This window comes from Narcine bancroftii, chromosome 7 (genome assembly GCF_036971445.1).
Source record: "Narcine bancroftii isolate sNarBan1 chromosome 7, sNarBan1.hap1, whole genome shotgun sequence".
Classification (NCBI taxonomy): domain Eukaryota; kingdom Metazoa; phylum Chordata; class Chondrichthyes; order Torpediniformes; family Narcinidae; genus Narcine; species Narcine bancroftii.
The window spans coordinates 139,046,594-139,060,311 of NC_091475.1; positions in this window are offsets into that span (position 1 = coordinate 139,046,594).

Sequence of the window (13,718 nt, forward strand, 5' to 3'; positions counted from 1 at the left end):
CTGCAGCTTTAAGAAATGATGATAAGCTTTGAATTTGTATTGATACCCTGACCTCCTATAAGTTTGGACCTCGCTTTTGTCATGGTTGTCTTGGGAGCTATAATGCCCGCCCATATAGTTTGGGTTTGTAGGGCACGGGGCTGAGTCAGCCGTGCTGGTGTGTTCAGGCAACCTGTTGCTGCCCATGTGTTTCTTTAACTGATTACTATTCTGTGAGATGACTCTCTTGTCCAGTGTCTAGTCTTTTTGTGTTGGTTGATTTTGTGTTTTGTGTAATTTTTGATTGGTTTTTACTGCACTTTGGAGCAACATTTCAATGTGCTTATGATCTTCTTTGAAAATTTCAATCTTTTTCCTTTGACAACCTGACTGGCCCTATTGCTTCCAACATATTGTCTCCTTTAGTGTATTCATGTGCATTGTTCCAATCCTCAAGAAGTTTTTCAGAATTCATGAGGTGTTGGTTGATTATAACCAACACACACCATCTTTGAAGTCATTTCATTAATTATTTTGTCTCGTGCATGCCTTTTTGTAGGATGAATGATGGAGATGGATTTAACTCCTCAATATAACAGTCTATTAAAGGAGGAAAAACCCAACACCCAACCCCAACCGACCAATTTTCCCTTGCAACCGCTGCAACTGTGTCTGCCTATCCCACATCGGACTTGTCAGCCACCAACAAGCCTGCAGCTGATGTGGACATTACCCCTCCATAAATCTTCGTCCGCGAAGCCAAGCCAAAGAAAGAAGAAGAAATGACTGTTTTTAGTATCTCTTACAATGAAGACTGATTTACTTTAGATTCTCTGCCATTTCTCTGCTTCTGTTACAATTTCTCTGGTCTCCTCTTCGGTTTCCTTTGGCTTTTTATCCTCGATATATTTGTAGAAACTCTCATATTTTTTTTATGCAGTCTTGTGCTGCATTCTTCCTGGTTTCTAAAAAAAAAAAAATCCAAATTCTTTAGTCTTTCATTTATTTCTTTTTAAAATATTTTTACTGAGTTTAACAAAAGGCCTTTACACAAGGTATATTAATGATAACAAATAAAATCATATCGTATACATATCAATTGCAAATTGGAAGCATGACCATAATTATTACATAACTTAATTAATTCAAGATATCAAATTCTGCAATTATAATTAAACAATTAAATCATAACTCTTACCATGTCCAAAATCAATACTGAATACAAAACAATATACAAATAATACACAAAATTCCCTTACATATGATATTTTGTACTTCTCTGATGTGATCATGTTGTTCTGTGATGTAATCCATAATGTGTGGTTTAATACCCCTTTACTTGTTAGTCTTAATAGTGAAAAAAAGATCCATTAATGTTTAAATGTAAAATATGTGAAGTTTCATTGATTCATATGTCTGAACATGGAACATTTTTGGAAAGAGATTTTCCAAACTTTATCAATGAGTCTTAAGACTAAATTAGAACTGTGTCCTGTGACAGAGTATTTAGAGGTGGTTTTGGGAGGAATTGTTAGAGTAGCTTGCACACGCACATTTTAAAACACAGAATATTTGCAGGACTTTGGCAGAATGCTTTTTGCAGGAGGCAACAAAGTATCGACAGCAGCTTGCCTAGGAGGGCATGTGATCTTGGCAGGCAGAGGAGAACAGTTCTGCTCTCAGAGAGGGGGGTGTGAAACTGAGATAGAGGACAAGCTGGCAAACTTTGGAGGGCTTCCTGGTCAATGGTGGTGTGAAAGGTGACCTGAAAGAAAGAGGATCATCTGGAGAACCCTGAAGGGGGCAAGTTTCGTCAGCAAGACTGATTGAGAAAGAATTAGTTGTGGATGTCCTGGAAAAGGAATCTCTCTGAAAACCAGCAAGAACCCTCCTGAGTGGTAACCATTTGCCTGTTAAGCACCAAAGACTGGTGAACTTTGTTAATGCTAACTTCTGTGCACAGTACAAGAATTGCCTGTAACCAGTGAGATTGGACTGTGATCCAAAGAACTTTTCTAATCTTAAATATACATTACACACACCTGCGCTTAGTATTGGAGGGGGGGGGGTTATGTAGGTTAAGTAATGTTAAAGTTCAATTCTGTTTTCTTGTTCAAATATAATTAAAAACTACTTTTGTTTAAGTAACCTTGTGTTGTGGTGCATATCTATTCCTGCTGGTTTTTGGGGTCCTCTGGATTCTGTAACAATCCTTTGATTGTTTATTTGTTTTTTCTCTAGAAGAGGACGTATCTCTGACCTTAACCCAGAAAAGAATCTTAGCTTCTGCATCATTGATAGCCAGACAAGTAATTCTGATGAAGTGGAAAGACATTGTTTCACCCACTCATATTCAATGGTTTGGAATAAAAGTAGATACAACATTAAAGATGCAAAGTGTGAATTTGATAAGATGTGAGGCCCATTCATGGATTATTTCCGTAATCTGAGGATTTAAGTGATGTGAATATTTCAGGGATTCCCTGCCTGGTGTTTGGGGCTGTTATTTGATTCATATTGATAATGTATGCAGAGGGAGGGGATAGATTAGTAGGGAGATTTTTTGTTGTTATTGTCTTTCACTTCAGTTCAATACAATTCTTGATTTTCTTTGTTGATTTTGGATGCTGCTTCTTTCTTGCCAAACCCTACCTTTCCTGAGATTTATGAAGCATCTTGAATTTTTTAAATGCCACATGTATTGAGAAAGAGAAAATCTTTATTTTTAATTCTGTGCAGGCCAGTCATCGTCATTTACATACTCTTAACAGTTAGTGCAAGAATTAAAACAAAATTATATGGGATAGTGTTACAATAAAACAAAGTGCAAAGAATAATATTAAAGACAAACAAAAGTATAGTTAAACAGAATAAGCATCAAACGTTATGAGTGGGAGGTCAATTATAATGGCAAGAAATAAATTGTTCTAAAATCTGGGAGGTAAACGTTTTCAAACTCATGAATTCTTCTGCTCATCAGATGGGGTGTCCGGGATGGGGTGACTGGGAAGGGAATCTGATGTTTAATACATTGGATGCTTTTCTGAGGCAGTAGGAGGTGAAGTTGATGGAAGGGAAGTTGGTTTACGTGATTTGCCTAAACTGCATTCACAACTCTCTGAAGAGTCTTAGTCTTGGAAAGATTAGCTCCTGTACCAAGCATAATGCATCTTAACAGGATACTTTCCATGGTACTTCTGTAAGAATTGTTAAGTGCCACTGGGAACATGCTGAATATTATTATCCTTCTGAAGAAACAAAGGTGTTGGCAGACTTTTTATACCATGGCATCATGTTTTGAGACAGATTGTTGGTGATTTTTTAATCCTGAAAAATTATAATTCTTCACCACTTTTACTTTGGCACCTTTGGTACAAACAGTGACGTGTAATCCGCTCTATTTCCTAAGTCAATGACGAGCTACTTTATTTTGCTGACATTGAGGGAGATTTTGTTGCCCTGAAACCTGGATAATTATTTTTTGTACTCTGACTTGTCATTGCTTAAGTTGTAGCCTACAATAGTGTAAACTTACAGATGGAGTTGAAGAAGTATTTGGCCTCAGTCATGAATGTGTAAGGAATCCATTTTGCCAATCACATTCAGCCATCTCTGCCTTAAACCATTTTGATTGCCTTTATCTAACAATGGAACATATATTTCAGAAGCAACCTTTTCATTAACAAATTGATTTTGAAATTTTATAACACTTTAAATGCACTTTTCTGTGGAATGGTTCACTCTAAAATTATTAATTAATCCTATGGGTTTAGAAATAGTGGATAATTGAAAATCAAGGAAAAGATGCTTCTGATCATAATTACAGTGCATGGTTATTCATGATGTACAAAATGAACATATGATTCATTACAAAAAAGAAGCAGATCAATCATTGCCAGTACAGGCATGGTTTTCTTCATGTAGATCATATCTCCAAACTGGTTGGGGCCTTGAACTTTGACAAGTGATGTAGTTATGTCATCCACTCATGAAGATATTGCAGAATCATGCTCTTTTAAACTAACCAAAAAGGTTATCAATCAAAATAATTGACAGACAAGTAACTTACAATATCTATTGTGTACTTAATTTCATACAGACAAGCCAGTCTTATCAATTTCATTAATGTAAAATGGAAAGGCACTATCTTGGAGGATCTTTCCTGGACCAACTCACTAATGGAATCATGAAACAAGCAAATCAGTGCCTCTACTTCTTCAGGAATTTAAAGAGGCTTGGTATTATATCGGAAATCCTGCCAAATTTTGATGTGTGTGCTGACTGACTGCATCACAGTCTGGTATGGGGACACCAATATCCCTGAGTGTAGAGCCCTGCAAAAGGTAGTGGACACAGCCCAGGACGTCACAGGGAAACCGTTTCCCACTATTGAGAACATCTATTGGGGAATGCTACCCATCGGAGAATAGCAGCTATCATCAAGGATTCACAACGCCCACCACGTGCTCTGTTCTCGCTGCTGCCATCAGGAAAGAGGTATAGGTGCCACAAAGCTCGCAACTCCAGGTTCAGGAACAGCTGCTACCCTTCTATCATCAGATTCTTCAGCAACAAACTCAGACTCATTTAAGGACTCTTTTGCATGGTCAGTTGTTTACATTTGTTTATATGTTTAGATGTGAACATTGAGTACAGTTTATTTTTTGCACATCCAATAAGTAGTAATTCTGCCTATCTGACAGGAAAAAAAAGAATGTCAGGGTTGTATATAATGTCATGAATGCATTCTGACAATGAATCTGAAAATTGATTTGCATCTGAAAATCAAGTCAAAGGAGCCATTATTCTTCATGCACTAATCTTGCATTTATTGCCCCCTCTCCCCATCCCCATCTCCGAGCAGTTTATTTTGATGATTCTAGAGAATGGAAATATCTTCAGATCAATTGTTGATTTAGATGCACCACTCAACTCATCTGTCCTATTTTCTCATTTTTAGAAGGCAGGTAAGAACATGGGTTTTCCATGTTAAACACAACAATCTAAGTAAAATGCACAATCTCCAACCCTTCATCAGTTCTACTCAACAGTACCATGGCTTGTTTTACCCAATAACTGCTGCAAGGAATGTCCAACTTTATCTCCCAGGTTTATGCTAATATAATAACAACAGATATTCCCTGACTTACGATGGTTCAACTTACAATTTTTTGAAGTCACGATACTTTAAATCCATACTGTACTTAATTTTGGCTAGGCTATGGTGCTCAATCTGTTTCAAAGCAAGCTTCTCCAGTAACGCTTGGTGCAATGTCATATCAGTTCCCATGTGTAACCCTGCCTATTCTGACCCTAGAGTGATAAATAGCTGATGGCAAATCATTTGAATGAGGAGCTGTTGCTGGTGGTGTATGTCAAAATTTAAAATTTGAGAGAATTAATAGGCAAGTTCCTCCTCCCTCTGCCAGCACTGTAACAGTCCCCAGACTAATCCCACTGTTCTGCTCTCTCTCGAGAGCCCCGTGTTAGGTACCCAGACTGATCCCAATGCCCCACTCTCCAACAGCCTTGTCAATCCCCACATTGATCCCACTGCCCCACTCTCTTCGAACAACACCACACTGAGCCCACTGCCCTTTTCTGATTTATGATTGTTTTCTTTAAATCTTACGATGGGATTGCAGGAATGTAACCCCATCAGATGTTGAGGACCACCTGTATAGCTGGCAATATAAACAGGTTGTAATACTGCTGTGCAACTGGTTCCTACACAAATTATTGAATCTTCATAGGCCTTTTTACTTGTATTTTGCACAATGCTAGCACCTCTATTTCATATTACCTATCTTGATCTTTAGTGTTTCTTTCTTTGGCTTGGCTTCGCGAACGAAGATTTATGGAGGGGTAATGTCCACGTCAGTTGCAGGCTCGTTTGTGGCTGACAAGTCCGATGCGGGACAGGCAGACACGGTTGCAAGGGAAAATTGGTTGGTTGGGGTTGGGTGTTGGGTTTTCCCTCCTTTGTCTTTTGTCAGTGAGGTGGGCTCTGCGGTCTTCTTCAAAGGAGGTTGCTGCCTGCCGAACTGTGAGGCGCCAAGATGCACAGTTTGAGGCGATATCAGCCCACTGCGATGGTCAATGTGGCAGGCACCAAGAGATTTCTTTAGGCAGTCCTTGTACCTCTTCTTTGGTGCACCTTTGTCACGGTGGCCAGTGGAGAGCTCGCCATATAACACGATCTTGGGAAGGCGATGGTCCTCCATTCTGGAGATGTGACCTACCCAGCACAGTTGGATCTTCAGCAGCGTGGATTTTAGTGTAAATGTCTCCAAAATGATGAGATTAGCTTCTCGGGTATTCTCATCCAAACCTTTCCCAGTATCAAGTGAGATACAGTCAGAAATGCAGTCAGTTGCATTACTTGTCTCTATTTGCCTGACTTTTGAAAGGCTTCACAAACACTTCTCTGTTTTGACTCAGTAAGTGATTTTAAGGAAACTATACTGTCTTCAGGGCATAAAGTTAAACTTAATAAAAATCGTCATTCAAATGATTTGCCATCAGCTATTTATCACTCTAGGGTCAGAATAGGCAGGGTTACACATGGGAACTGATATGACATTGCACCAAGCGTAACTGATGAAGCTTGCTTTGAAACAGATTGATATTTTCAATGATTTATAAACCATCACAAATTCAAATGAATAATATCCCTGAAATTATTTTTTTCCACGTTGTATTTTCCTTATTTTTGGTCTTTTGCTGTGATTACTGTTAAATCCTTTGGGTAATCATCACCAACCTGAATTTTGGGTTTTAGGATAATTAAACATAAATATTGGAAACTCGGACACATCCCACTTAGAGCCCAATTATTTTCCATTCTTTAGAAACATGAGAGCTCTCATAATTAAGTGCCTGATGTCTATCCTAGAAGCCTAAACTTGAAAGCAATATTTGAAGAGGAAGTATCATCTGGGGCTTATAAAACTTAGGGTGGTCCCTCATAGCATTGCAGTGTTTGTGGAACATCCTTAGAAGCTTCTCAATATTTGTGGAATTCTTTCGATTGAAAACCTCTGACCTCAAGAGACAATCAGCTGTTGTCCTTTTTTTTTATGGCACTAGGATCTTTCCAAGCAGCCACAAGGGAAATTATAGGAGTCATTCAGTTTGCTTCCTTGACCTTTGGAGAGTTGAAACTTACTTTTCTGCACAAGAAAAGAATGACAGATTGCAAAATATATTGACTTTTTTTTCCCTAAGCAAAGGAGACTGCAGAAATGAAAGAACATCTGTGAATGTGTGAATCCTGAGCATAGCATTTCACCTTTCCTCATATTCCAGATGCAACTTGCATAATTTAAGACTATTTTCCTCTGTTGTTACTGACATAATTTTCCAAAGGCTGCAGGTTGATTAGGAATCTGTCCTAATATAACAAATCTTTTAAATTAATAATATATCTCACTTTATTTTGAGGGGGGGGAGGGTTGGACTAATTTTAAGTTAGACTATTAATATTGTGTTACAATTAATGGGGGGGCGTTTGTGTAGTTTTCTGATGTAATATTGTAATCATACTATTTTAATTTTTTTAAATTTTTCTTTAAATGTAATTCTTTATTGTATTCATGTTATAAAATTTTAAATAAAGTCTTCAAAAAAAATTAATAATATATCTATTAAATCCTTTTATAAATAAACAACTAATATACTTGAAAAATGGCTCTAATAGAAAAATAATAGATGCAAAACCCAACAGCCTTTATTTTAAATTTCTAACCAAATCTATATTTTACTTCCCAAAACAATTACTCACTTGCAGATACCTGACATGAAATCTCAATTAAAAATAAATACTCCCAAAACCCCAACATCTTCAATCTACCCTCACTAATTGACATCCATATCTTAACACTGGTCACGTTTTGAATTCACTTAAACAATTGCAAGTAGATAGGTTAGGCTGGGACAAAGGACTGCTATACAAAGGCTATTAAGTGCAGAGTGATTCTTGTCATCAAAAATGACTATTTTTAGATTGGGATAAAGATAAAATGAAATGGGAAAAAGATTTAAGTTTAACAATAACTGAAGAACATTGGTCTGAAATCTGCCGTAATAGTGTTCGAAAATTGATTAATGCTAGATTAGCGATGATTAATTACAGTTTTATACATCAATTATATTTAACACTCGAAAAATTTTTAAAAAAATTTGGTTTTAGTAAGTCAAATCTTTGTTTTCATTGTGATCAGGTTTCTGGTACTTTTTTTACATGCTGTTTGGTTTGTGATCGGTTACAACAATTTTGGAAATGTATTCAATCTGTATTTAATAATCTACATAATATTCATATTGTATTAGACCCTGATATATTTTTATTAGGGAATATGCAACCGTTGATTGATTTAGAATTAGATAATTACCAGATCTCTTTTATTTACTTAGCGCTGGCAGTGGCCAAGAAATGTATAGCGATTACTTGGAAGAATAGAAATGTATTGTCTTTAGATAGGTGGTATTCAGAGATGAAGTTTTGTTTGGTTATGGAAAGAATATCTTTTTCTATACAAGATAAGATGTCTTTTTATGAGTTAAAGTGGATCCCATTTATTGATTATATACAATTTAAATAAGTTTGAATTAATCATTTTTTTTTCTTTAAAAAAAAAACACTTTTATTTTTTAATGTTTTTTTTCTTTTTAAGTATTTTTATTATTAGTTTTTTTTTCATTTAAGTTCTTTTTGTTTTTGTTTTTTCATATATATTCTTGTATAATAAAAATTTTTTGGATTAATAATTAATACTTAATTAATATTATTTTTTGTTTTTATATATCGATCTTTTATTAAGATATATATTTTTTATTTTTTTTAAATTATACTAGTAGTGTTAATTCTTCACTCTTTATCGTGGGGGTGGGGAGGGGGGGGTTTAGGGGTTAAAAATAGTTTTTTTTTAGTCTTAGTTTTTAGTTGTTAGGGGGAGATGCCGAGATTGGTATTGTATTAACTATGTTACTTTGTACTTGTATTACTTTTTTTGTATTTTTTTTCTGTACGTGAATTACTTACTTTCTTCATATGTTAAAATTAATAAATAAAGTTTCGAAAAAAAAAAGACTATTTTTAATATTGTTTGTAATTCTTCTGTAATGTTGCATTTCTGGACAATATCTTGAACATTAAATATTCATCATTGCAGCATGGCTAACATAGGGTGACAATGCTATGACCCATGTTCAACTTCAGCACTGTCTGTAAGGAGTTGGTACATTCTCCCCATCTCTGTCGTGCTATATGTCTAAATTTAAAATGTGAGAGAATGAGTAGGCAAGCTCCTCTCCTATTTCTTCCAAGACCATCATCTATACCATGAACGGTACAGATTGCATTGTGATTAGCACAATGAACTCCACTTCAAATCCAGTGCTGTCTGTAAAGAGTTGGTATGGTCTCCCCGTGTCTACATGGGTTTCCTCTTGATGCTGCCGGTTCCTCCCATCTTTGTAACTGGTATGGAGAGTGTCAGATAATTGGTATATAGGGGGAAGGACATGGGCTTTTGGGCCGCAAGAGCCAATTATCATGCTGTATGTCTAAATTTAAAATTACTCTTTACCAAATGTTCACTATCTTGATCATCAAGAAAGGGGTGTAGGTGACACAAGACTCATACCACCAATTTCAGGAGCTATCCCTCCACCATCAGACTTCTAAACAACAATCATAGTCCATTTCACACTTCCATCCCACTAAATTGACCATTCAGTGTCCTGGGATAGGAATGAGAATTTGGCTTTTCGCACTTGACCTTTCCTAACTGGGACACTGAACATTTTCACACTTGCAAGTAGCCATCCCCGGGGCTAGGACTGTTCTACCTTCTACCAGTGATGTCATGACACATCAAGTGATGGTGGACCTGCCCTAAATCCTAATCAATGTATTATGATCTTGTATTTGAACAAAATCATGCTTAATTATAGCATAATTAAGCTTTATGTACAGTACAGTATGAGCCCTTCAGTCCCTGTTGTTTTGTGCCAACTTATATAAATCTTTATAAGGGATCGTGGGAAAGAGCTAGCACTAAATTGCAATGGTGGACAATTTTTAAACATTATAGTATACACTTTATATGGTGTGGGGAAGTTGGTCATGCTATCATGCACAATTTATAAATACCCTCCCAGAATTCTGTGCAGTAGAGAAAGAGCTCTGTGTACATCTGCATGGATGTAGCATTCATGGAGGGGTTTCTCTGTCGCAACCCATTCTGGAAAGTAGGTCCACCATTGCTTTTTCCCACGGTCTTCTTAAATTTTGTGCTACTAACTTTCCCACGCTGTTTAAAAAAATTGTCTGCTATTTCTATTTATTTCCTCTCTGTCTCTCCCACTGGGAATTTCACACAACAAAGTTTAGCCCTTCATTTTAATCTATTCTTCCTTCACATTTCTACCATCATGCAAAATCTTGGGTCATTTCAATTCCACAATCCAATTGCCCTTTCTACACTTGCCTGATTTTTCTTTTAATGCCGGCATATGCAGATGCTGGGGATTGTACTAGGGATCGAGACCATCACATCACATCCCCAGTGTGAGATGACATCATCTGACTTTCCTTTCACACTTGACAGTTTAAAGGTCGATTGGCCATTAATTCCTGGGACCACTCACAAGTGTGAAAGAGGCTATAGACACATTTAAGGACTCTAACTTTGCACACCTCATTTCTGAATTTTTTTTCTGTATTGCACAGTTTGTTTACATTTTTGTTTACATTTTTCTAATTTGTATACATACCTTTATCTTGTGTGCAGTTTCCACTACCGATAGGTTGAAATTTTGCATGGCCTAATGGAAAAATAATCTTCTGGTTGAATGTCATCTCATGTATGTACTCTGCCAATAAATCTAAATTTTGAACTTTGACTTTGCACTCCAGTTTCTCCATTTCCCTCCATTAATTTTCATCACCCCTGAATTCTGTTTTTGTTAAAGGTTCAACTTCTAGTCATCCCTTAAACAAAATTTTGTTGAACCATTTTGTGGTATAGAATGTAATGGAAAGTAATACAATATATAAATTATTGCAGGTGATTATGATACTACCAGAGGTTTAATCCAGGCACAAAAAATAACTGCGGTTTTATTTTTTTCCAGTTGTGAGTTGGTTTTTAATTATTGGATTGTAGGATTTATTGGCAAGATTGTCTTTTACGTTCTATCCCCAATTATTTGAGATGGTAACAGCTGCCTTCTTAAATGACTTCATTTTCCACAACAATTTGATATAACTGGATAGTTTGTTCTGTCACTGCCGAGGGCAGTAAATGTCAACTTTGTTAAATCAGGAGTCAAAAGCAAGAGGTACAAAAAGGTCAGAGTTTGAACTGTTGAAAGTGGCAAAGGCAATTAGATCAAGTTAGGTTTGTACATATCCTTTAGATTCTTGGTTAACTACAGCTTTTTCCTTTGTACATTTTTAATAATCCAACAGGATTATAAAAATAGGCTCAAAGGTGAATTCATGAGCAAATTATACCATGCGATTATATCAAGATAAATATACAAAATCAATGATTGTTTATTTTGTAACATTCAATTGTAAATTTATTTATTTATTCTTTCTCTTGGCACCACTTTGTTTCAACGTCAAAATTTCTTTCTACAAAGGATTTATCAACAGAAAATATGAAACTTCTAAACCTCTAAAGTACTTGGACAGAGAGTTTTTTTTTAATTTATTACAATCTACTATTATGTGGGAAAATAAGTCATGAAATTGAGTAGAATGATGTACAAGATGTAAATAGCACACCTGTTACGAGCACAGAGGACCCGAAACCCCAGCAGTAATAGATATTCACCAAGACAAATGGTTACTTAAGCAAAAGGTGATTTTAATTATCTTTAAACATGAAAACAGAATTATACCTTAACTCATCACATTAACTTACTGAACCTAATTTATCCCCCTTCTAATTCCAAGCGCATGTGTGTGCAATATGTGAGCAAGTTCAGAAAAGTTATTTGGTTCACAGTCCAATCTCACTTCTCATTCCTCTAAGTTCACTGGTTGCAGGCCATTCCTATACACAGAATTTAACATGTATAAAGCTCACCAGGATTTGGTTCTCAAAAGGTAAATGGTTACCGCTCAGGAAGGTTCTTGTTGGGTTTTCAGAGAGGTATGTTGTTCCAGGACATCCACAACTGACGTACATCCATTGGTCACATCAGTGTCTTGCTGATGAAACTTGCCCCATCAGAGTTCTCCAGATGATCACCTCTTTCTTTCAGGTCCCCACAGAGTTCCTTTCTATTTCATTTATTCCAAGTGAAACATTAGACAGCCAGTCCTCTCCTCCTGCATGAACCACAAGGGCTTCAATCAGGCTGTCTTCCAAAAGCTTGCCAGCTTGTCCTGTTTCCGTCCCAGCAACTTCTGTTGGCTGACATAGTCTCTCACTCAGTCTCTCACTCAGTCTCTCACTCAGTCTCTCACTCAGTCTCTCACTCAGTCTCTCACTCAGTCTCTCACTCAGTCTCTCACTCAGTCTCTCACTCAGTCTCTCACTCAGTCTCTCACTCAGTCTCTCACTCAGTCTCTCACTCAGTCTCTCACTCAGTCTCTCACTCAGTCTCTCACTCAGTCTCTCACTCAGTCTCTCACTCAGTCTCTCACTCAGTCTCTCACTCAGTCTCTCACTCAGTCTCTCACTCAGTCTCTCACTCAGTCTCTCACTCAGTCTCTCACTCAGTCTCTCACTCAGTCTCTCACTCAGTCTCTCACTCAGTCTCTCACTCAGTCTCTCACTCAGTCTCTCACTCAGTCTCTCACTCAGTCTCTCACTCAGTCTCTCACTCAGTCTCTCACTCAGTCTCTCACTCAGTCTCTCACTCAGTCTCTCACTCAGTCTCTCACTCAGTCTCTCACTCAGTCTCTCACTCAGTCTCTCACTCAGTCTCTCACTCTGTCTCTCACTCTGTCTCTCACTCTGTCTCTCACTCTGTCTCTCACTCTGTCTCTCACTCTGTCTCTCACTCTGTCTCTCACTCTGTCTCTCACTCTGTCTCTCACTCTGTCTCTCACTCTGTCTCTCACTCTGTCTCTCACTCTGTCTCTCACTCTGAGAGAAAGCCTGTTTGACTCTCTCTGCTTGCAAAACCACATGACCCTCTTACAACAGCTAAACTCTCCTGCAAAAAAAATAGCAGCTCCAGGCTGCTCTTTCATCTGTTGCCTTGATAAACAATAATCCATTAGTGATGCCTCTGGAGCACTCTTCAAAGCTTTGCAAAAAGGTGCAAGAAGCCACTATGTCTCCAGTATTTCAAATAAGAACTGTTTTAAAGTGTTTGCATGCGACCTAATCTAACAAACCTTTCCCAATTTATCTCCCAAAAACATTTCTATATACTTTGTCACACACCTTTACACTGAATTATCTCAGAAGAGGAATGTGTAATATTCAACCATTATCTACACTTTATAGCAAAAATCTAAAGTGCTGGAACACTATATTAATGATGCCCAAGTCCCATTTGATCCTTGCACCATCACCATTCTAGTTTTGCTCTCTTCATAAAAGTTGTATTTTGATTGTTGTGCATCATGACATGAAGGTCATAAAATGCCTAAAAGATAATGTGTTGTTTATTTCAAGTTGTAGATTGATCTATAGTTATAGACATGTGGATGATGGTGAATAGCCAGAAAGTTCCAATTGTTTCCATTAATTCAACACAGGATCTATAAA